This window comes from Lepisosteus oculatus, chromosome 17 (genome assembly GCF_040954835.1).
Source record: "Lepisosteus oculatus isolate fLepOcu1 chromosome 17, fLepOcu1.hap2, whole genome shotgun sequence".
Lineage (NCBI taxonomy): Eukaryota > Metazoa > Chordata > Actinopteri > Semionotiformes > Lepisosteidae > Lepisosteus > Lepisosteus oculatus.
Window position 1 is genome coordinate 12,967,874 of NC_090712.1, and position 9,623 is coordinate 12,977,496.

Here is a 9,623-nt window from a genome sequence, read left to right on the forward strand (position 1 = left end):
CTCTATACATTCAAACCAAAACACAGAAAGAAGTAAACAGATAATTATAGTGGATGACAAATGTAAAGGTCATGATTGTATAAATGTTCAAACATTTTGCTGTGGCAAAAACTTAAACTACTTTTACCTTAACAAGTTGAGTGGCATCATTCTGTGTGCAGTGTTAGTGGTTATTTCAAAATAAAAACACCTATTTCAGAGAGGTTTCTTGGTCACATAGTGAATTTCAATCAAAGAAACAACTATGAAGTCTAAGGAGCTCTCCAAACAAGTCAGGGATAAAATCATTGAAAAGCAAAGATCAGGAGAAGGGTACAAAAAATATACCTTAAGACTCTGCATTTTCCTGTGACTGCAAAGTCAATATGGTCAGGCTGCAAGACACTATTGATCCAACGAGACAAATGGCAGGTTTTCTATAGGATTACTGTTGCATGATACCATATCTAAACAGACATCTGTGAACAATTAATTTAGCTGGACATGGACTGGCTCACTATTAGGGGGAATTGTCTTGTTTATTGTTAAGGCAAAATGTATTGTAACTTCTGACTTGGGTTCTAAGAAGTTTAGTGCGGAAAACACAACTTAACAATAGCCAAGAGCTGTAATGTGCCAACAGAGATAAAGGAATGAAAAACAGGGAAAGTGATGATGGGATTCAGCCTCACCATCCTAAAACTAGAACTGAACATATTGTGAATGAGGTGCTAGAGTTATAACCCACCTTACCAGGGTGGAGGATATGACATTGGAGGTGGCATTCTGACAAGAATTGTTGCCTGTGATTCCTGCTCCTCTCTTTACCAAGGCGCTGGAGTTATGGGTTCCTGTTTCCCTACAATGTGATACTGTACATGAGACTGACAACCAAATAGATTTAAGCCGAGCATCTCAGAGTGTCCTTTCTTCTGGTCCTGGTGTGCCACCACCACAATTAATATGCACTCACACTATATTTATCTATCTTTTGAAGTTCAAGAAGGATAGCACTGCAAATGTAATTTGTCTAATTACATTTATCTGCATATGGGGTCTCTAGTTTCACATATGAACATGATGTTGCTTCTTGCTTTGATCCAAATTAAGATGCCTCTTAGGAACAACAGAGAGAGAGTGACTGAGCATGAAATCCAATCACACCACTCAATAACAGGGTCTAGGTGGGTACTTGACTAACTACAACACCTGTGATTAAAAGTATTTCACATGCACTATGGATTTAGTAACATTGTGGAGTTATCCACCATTTTATTCCTAGATATAACTGAAAAGATGAACGCTTTGTCAAATAAACAGATGTTTCTTAGTTCTGTTATGTACTATAGATTAGGTTTTCATTTTACCTAAAAGCTTTGAATATTTTTGAAAAGCATGAATTTGTTGATACTCAATAGTTGTGTTATAGTAGTGTCTCATGTTCTTAATCCAATGCTTACATTTTTAGATGATATATCGGAGACATACAATACTGCTGTCAATTATGAGAAGAGACAATACTAAATCCGTCCTTTTTTAATCATCCTGGAAGATGACATTTGGGAATGACTTCCTTAACGGTCAGCAGCCCAAATTATTTGTGGCTACCAAAGTTAGCATGTATGGAAAATTGAATAGCTTTTTCTGTAATGGATAATGCGACCATAGGATTATTTATTTTCTGGAAGAGCAGATAAGATCACCCTCCCTCTCTCCCTATTTTGAAGTTTGATTGCCAAGGTGCCCAGTCAGGCTTCTATCTGCTATGAAATGCATTTGAGTGTTGCTACAGTTCATAACTGCTACAGCTTGTGTGTGCATGATGGTTTGATGATCAGCAAATTCAGACTGAATCAGTTTGTTTTCATTTTAATGAAATTAATTTGGCCTTTGTATCATTCTTTTCTTCACGTTTATTGTTTTTGAAACTGTATTCCCAACTGGTAGCTGCCTGTCATTGGTATTTGTGATTTAGAAGGTTATACTTTTCTAGAGGTGCTATTTGGGAAATGAATCAATTCACTACCCTGTGGGTACAAAATGGGATTACATAACAGGGGTTACAAAGGGTGACTGATTTTATGGAGCTATTTCCTTCCTTTGATTTTCAGAAAAGAACGGTGTATCAGTATGCCATGCAAACTGTATTTTAGAGATACCATCAAACAGAACATCTAACATTGCAAACAGAATGGAGTTTGATTTGTTTCTGCCCACTCCATGTGCTGACTGCAGGTGAGAGACTGACTGCAGGGTCTTTATCCATGGTTTTCCAAAGGTCACCATCTCCTTCTTGAGCCTTCATGCAGTTATTTATAAAATCTATTAAAATACAAACAAGTGCAAATCTTATCTATCCAAAACAGCAAGCACATTTGGCACCATCATCACAATCCCAGAGAACTTTACCTGAACCTGTGGCTGAACAGGAAAGCTCATATCGAAATACAGACAGCACACACAAGAAACAGATTTTCTTTCAGGCCAAAGAAAACACGTTTTGTGGCATACTAATTGACTTTAACATATTACAAGTAAAAGTGAAATGGAATACCCACTATAAAAAGCTGAAGACAAGCACCCCTTGATTGATTTTGCAGATGGGAGGATTCACTGAGTGTGGAAGTTTAAATTGATTACAGTGAGCATACACAACTAGGGAGCAACTTCAGTCGGCACCAGCAGCAAGCAAATATCTTGACAAACAAATGTCATGCTGCGGCTGAATAATGTAATTCAGTCAAGAGTGTATGGTGATGAAATGCATAGTAGATCTCTCTTTTTTTGTTATGTTATTGATTAAAGAAAATTGATCTAATCGGATTCTCATTGGAAAATTGATCTAACTGGAAAAGCTATTCCTACATGACTCTTTGTTCTGTTCCTAAAATCTGGAAAATCAATGTAACTTTCAGTTATGTATAAGGGTCCTTAAAAGTCATAGCTTAAAAAGATGGCTATTGAAAACAGAAAAGACTTAAAGATAAATAAGAGCTACAGAAGGAGTGATATTCTGTACCATTGTATTGTATTTGTGAAATGCAGACTTTGGGTATTTCAATACTGTTTGGAGTCTTCAGATTCCATCACAGGCTTTAATATAACTAACCTGTGTATTGGTAAATCACATATACTGTATATATACATACTGTATATATATGTAGAATATCAAAGGAATAACAGAGCTTTGAGTTCGAAGCAGTTTTCAAAATGTGTTAAATGGATGGACAAATTGATAAATACTTTTCGTTTCTTACAATATTGTTCAGTTTGTATGTATGCTTGTATTGTATGTATTGTACCATGTGTACTGAATGCATACCTCCATGCACGTTGATGCAACCATAAATTGGAGTAACTAAGAAAAACATATGCTAGGTGGGCATGCTGCAAACCCAAACTTTGCATTTTTTAAACTTCCTTACACCGTTAATGACAATGGAGTCAAAGCAGTTGAAAAAGAAAAGGAAATTTAACAGGTGAAGAACCATGTCCTCCTTTGTAAACAGTACTGTGTGGTGTTACATTAAATCATCATTTTAATTTCCAAATAAATACAAAATTAAGGAAGAAAGAGGAATAGATTGCTTGAATATCTCTCAAAAGTAAGAGAAGTAGAGGTGGGTTGTCATTGGCATCATGAATTCAAATAAAAATAAACTGTGTTGGCTTTGTTTTCAATGAAGTATTAAAACGAAACAAAGAATTTATAGGGGAGAAAAATGATAAGGCAAAAATGATATTTATTGCCTTACAGTAATTCATGCTTTGTGACATCCTCTCGTGCTGTGCATGAAATTATCCAATAAAATGGAAGGCAATGAATTCCACTCTTAGACTGAATCATGTCTGAGCTCCCGGAGATGGATGATGAGGTTCGGATTCAGAGAAGCCTTAATAATTAGCTCATACGGGTGGTATCTTCACTTTAAATGTTGGAACCTACTAGCCAAACCCTATGTGGGCACACATTATCATCAATTAAAATAAAATGCTTGCTCCTGAATAATTGGACACCAGTGTAGCCTTGACATTGTTTCATGGTAGCCATGGATTTAAGTTTTGACATTCAGAAAATTTGTCATTAGAACAAATAATAGCATTTCTTTGGTGACGACAGCCAAACCAAATTATTTAGTAACCTGAGTAGCAGGCCACATCGCATAGTATTACCTGCCAAGACTTAAACAGATCAGCAAATGAAAAATGTCCTATAGCCCATGCAATGACACATAAACACTAGTTGAAAAGGACAGACATTTTTCATTTAGTGAACATAGTAAGTGATTTGTATGCTTGGAACCCTGTGAGAGAATTGCTACATTATTGATGCGTTCCATTAATGGTTATATACTGTAGTACAGTGGTAAGAATCTTTATAAATCCCCTAAAATTATAAAGAATTGTAAAGAAATACTATAATATATTTGGTAAGACAAGCAGGAAATGTTCTTGTTCAATCCCTCAAACAGAAATACTAGTCAGAAATAGGGAATCAAAATGAAAAGTGAAAAATAACACAGAACAAGAATAGAACATACTCACACATTGCCTTGACTTCACAGCTGCTATTTCTGAACCTGCTGGTGCTAAGAAATGGGTGTTGTAGATTCAGATATGTAAAGGGTTGTGCAACTAAATTGAGGAAATCAGATTTGATAAACAGGCAACTTTTAAAAATATTTTTGTGAACTGAAGCAATGCAAATTGTATATAATCATTCCACAATCCACAATTGTGGATTGCAAACATTAAAAATGTAGTCTCTCTAAGTTTTAAATGTCAAAAAAGACATAAAAAAGGTTCCTAATAAAAAAATTAAATGATTAACTGGCACCATTTGTTTCCACTGAGAGTTTAGAGAAGCCTTGGATACAGTGATCGATTGGATTGGCTATGTTCTGACCCCTGACCCCTCAGGGCACTTCTGCCAGGGGCCTCACAATTTCAGACACCCTGGCTGCTTCACATCAGCAGGATAACCAACAGGCGTGAGTGCAGAATGGATATTTATCTTGGAGGGCTTCCAATGTTTGTTTACCCAACAAATCCATGGGGCTCCAATGAGGATCTTTAAAGGAAATCGGGATTGATTTTGACTGTATGTCTGTTTTATTCCTCTCTGGGACCTGTTGAAATAATAGATGATCCAAAGTCAAGAAAACTAGAATCTCATGTTCATAATACTGAAAATGTAAATCACTGTTACAAAACTACCATTACGGACTGTTGTTTTCTTTAGTGATACAGGATTAAAATGCTTTTCAATTCCTAAGAAGCAGATCAGCACCCATTATTTTCCTTACATTTTGAGAATCTATATTGTGCTGACGAAGACCTGTGTACTGCTCAGTCTAATATTCATATTTCAAAAGAGCGTTGGAACTGAATTGTCCTATCTCTTAATGGGTACAGTGCTCACAGTGGTTCTCTGCCTGTTTCTCACCTCACTGACTGTTGCTCGGCAAGGGTTAGACCCTACCAGCTACCAATACACGGTAACAGATGCTTTTCTTTTTGAACAATGTTCGCATCAACATCGACACTGTGGCTATGGAGTCATTCATGCTCCATTCTCTGATGACTTTTTTTGAGCCGTCTTTTTGTTGTTTCTACGTGGTACCACGTGGTGCATGAATTGTGTTACTGTGATGGTGCAGGATGGTGGTGTGGTGTGTACTCTAGGAGCCTGCAGCAGCAGAAAAAAGAGGCTTTCAACAGTTATGATTGGCCATCATGGAAGAAGGGAAGCAGCTGTTGCTGGTTTCTACTGCTTCACCAAAGTGATTAATACATGGTGAGGTCCTCCTTGTGTTTACAGGCAGCTCTGACAGATAACAATTTGTCTTTCACTGTTACAAGTCAACAGGCTTTATTACAGCAGCTGTTTCATACTGCAGAAATGAGATGTGGCTGCTTGCCACCACATTCTCAGTAAATCAGAGCCCGAAGTCTTTTAACAGTACACACGGACGTTATGTCAATGTGAGGACACTTGCTAGCAAATCTTGAATAGGAAAACAAGGCAGTACACGGGCATCAAAACCATTGTTAGGAAATGTACATGCTGCACATTTATGGCTGAATGTGACATTGAGAGCCATTTCTTGAATAGGAAAACAAGGCAGTACACGGGCATCAAAACCATTGTTAGGAAATGTACATGCTGCACATTGGTGGCTGAATGTGACATTGAGAGCCACTTCAATTACGGCTCTATGGATGAATCCTTCACGTGTCCTTATTTCAGTGCCTTTCAACACTGAAGACCGTAAAGCTGGCTTATAGAATCCACGCACAGTGGGAATGATTAGAGATATTATGTTTTCTTACTAGAACCCCTGTACCTTCTGTTTTGTGAAGTTGCTTGCAGCTGATTAAATATAATCAAATCTCATTCTGCTTGAACTCTGATGATCCTATGGCACCAAAAAATATAATTTTAACAATGTGGACAATGAGTTGCAAAAATGATATTTATTGCCAGTGACAACATACTGTAAGTAGGTCTTCTCCTGAGGTCTGCGTTGAGGCTGTTCTCCTCGCTCGTTGTCACTTCTGTGAGCCTGCAGAATGAGCCGAGATGGAAGAGTTTGCTTGATTATAGCAGGCAGTGTACCTACCTGTTAGTAGATGCGTGAGTCAGTGCGAATTACGATAAATTGTGTCAGCAATGAAAGGCTAAATTGTGGGTCATATCCTGTTTGTCGAAGCAAGCCTGAATGGGAAGTGAGAAAGGATAAATATATTGTGAAGGGCTAAAAGGGATTAGTCATATGGAAAAGGTGTTGTGATGAACATTTACGATTTGAAATTATTTGGGAATTGTTCTTGGCGTATTTAAATGGTTTTCAAACCTGATATGGATTTAAAATTGTAATTCATAGAATGGAATGCAGAGAGGTTTCCCAGTTATTAAAAAATCTGCATAAATACAGACAGGCTCATTTTGAATAGCACTTCTGCAAATTTCAGAAAGTGTCAAATGTCATCTAGACAGGCATAAAGATAGGTGAATTGCAAAATGAACTTCACAAAGGGTACAAGAGAAGAAATTCTACATGCATATGAAAATTAAATATTGTCGCTGGACATTCTACACACCCCCAGGGTTCATTTACATAAGGCTCATATTAAGAGAAGGATCAGCTGTAATCTTACACTTTATATACACCACTGTCCTCAACAGATCTAATGCAGCTTATTCAATTACATATATAATTAGTATACTGAGATGTACACACAGCAAATTCTAAAGTGTTGTTACTTAATTGCAATGTAATTCCTGCAGTGTACCCAGTGCCCCAGCTTTGATAGCTGACAAGCCAATTATATCCTGTGAAATTAGGCATTGATGTTTTCAAAGAGCTGTGCTCTTACAGAGAAAGGCTCTTTAAAGGTTCTGTTGATTAATTAGGAAGCACCGTGGAGATAAGTTCGTCATTGGGCCCAGCAGTCTGGCTAATCATCAGGGGACATCCCACTATTGTGCACTGTTTTATCACATACTACATAATTAGCTCTTTGTCTTTTAAGGTCAGACCTCTGCCACATACAGATGTTGGCAGGCATGTTCACCAGAATCAGCAATCATTGCCGTGTTAAGCCCATGGCTCGGCTATGGAGATACCTTTGTTCTTTGCTGGAACAAAAACCTGCTGTTTGTTTACAAGGCTGGGGATTAAATATTAAGTTTTTTTTGTCTTCCCAGAAAGAAAAATCACTGAGTGAAATATTATCAATGCTGTGAAAGAAGTTTATTCTCTGTCTCTCCCTTGCTACTATCTCCACTTTCCATAGACCGGAGGCAACAGGTTTTTAAATTACTGCATAATATATTATCTGAAGGTAACTTGTAAAACAAATTCATAAATACGTAAATTGAATAAATTAGGAATATTGTGCAAAAAGGAGAAACTTGTAGAAGAACCATAAAAGATAATAGATGAATGGGACATTTATCATTTCAGTGGGCTTATTAAATAAGAAAATCCTAAGGGAAGAAGAAAGCAAAAACAAAGCCCGAGACTGAGTCTGAATTCAATAGGAATATGATAGATGAAGCCAAACTCTGTGTGCCGAGGGAGTGCTGTCTCAGCAGCAGATGAGCACTTGGGGAGTGTGGCACTAAGGGCTTTGCTCTGTTCCTGCTGGATTACCTGCGACTGGGGCTCCTGGCTGGGAACAGAGCCAGGGCTCTCACATTAGTACTGGTGCAGTGTGTGTGTGGTACAGTCATGCAGCAGACAGTATTTCAGAACAAATACTGCATGCATGCTTCTAATTACAAGTCTGGATTAAACTAAGTATATGTCCTGGAAGAGTTTTGTTTTATTAATGTATTATTGATTGATTTGGTTATGGATGAATTGTTTTCTGCACATTTACTGCATCCAGGTATGCATGCAGCTTTGCTAACAGGTTGGCACATCCGTTCAAATAGTGATTGCCTAACAAGGCAGCTGTTAACATAGAAATCAAATTCACTATACTTTGGGTTGTTGTAAGTTAAAGAGGTTAGGGCAGGGTGAATGGTACAGTACAAAAGCTGGGCTCATTCAGGAGAAGAGCCAGAAAAGCACACTGCAGACACACCTAAAAACTCTGTCCTGTAGGGGTCTCCTAGCTTTCTTGTGAGAAATGGCTTGTCAGCAAAACAAGAAGATACAGTGATGGATGAATGTTGTATCCAGGCTTACCAGAATCCAAGCTTCTTAGGTTTTTCTTATTCATCACTTGTTTTCAGCCATGTGGAAATGTTTTACAAGTAATGTCTCAAACACACTTGAACAGATGATAAAAAACAGCTCCTCTCTTCTGACCAAGCACATAAGTGTAAAGTTTGAGATTCGCAAAAATGTTTATATTCTGTTGAGCACTACATACACTCTTTTTAATAAATACAAATCCTGAAATTGCTATTACCTCTAAAAAATACTCAGTATCTATGACTAATAGACCTACCCTTATTTGTAGACCGTAACATTTGGTAACAAATACAAGTTTCATTTAAAATGGTTGATACTTATGAGTAACTCTTATTTCACAGATCTTCAAAGGTTCATGACTTGTTATACAACTATATCGCTGTTGTGTCAACTGTGACAACAGTATTGATTTAGTGAATTTGATATGAGATAAAGACATAAGCAGAACAGGCTTAAAAAATGTGGTGGCTGTTGGTATATGTGATAGTGAGTACAAGGAACAGAATTATACTTTATTCATGTACAAAACAATCCCACACCCACAGTTTGGAATCTTAGATCCAACCCAACAAGTAATGATACTACAAGGCACACATCTCTATTGTGTACTGAAAGAAGTTGCTATTTCCCATTATCTTGATTGTACTTTTCACACTGTTTCTGTGACATATCCTTGAAATTGGTGGTTTCTGACCCATCAATTCTGATTTTTTTTATGTTTTTACCATGCCAAAATCTTATCCCTTTTCATGAGTGTAGATGAAACATAATTCAAAATTCCTTCATGATGTGAAATGTCCTTGAAATTTTCCCTCCTTTCCTTTACCGCCAGTGCCTGTTTGAGTCTTGGATACCTCTTTGGGTTGTGCTTAACGACGTACAGGCTGGAGTTGTGTAGTAGACTACACACATCCGTCTATCTACTGCAGTTTGTGA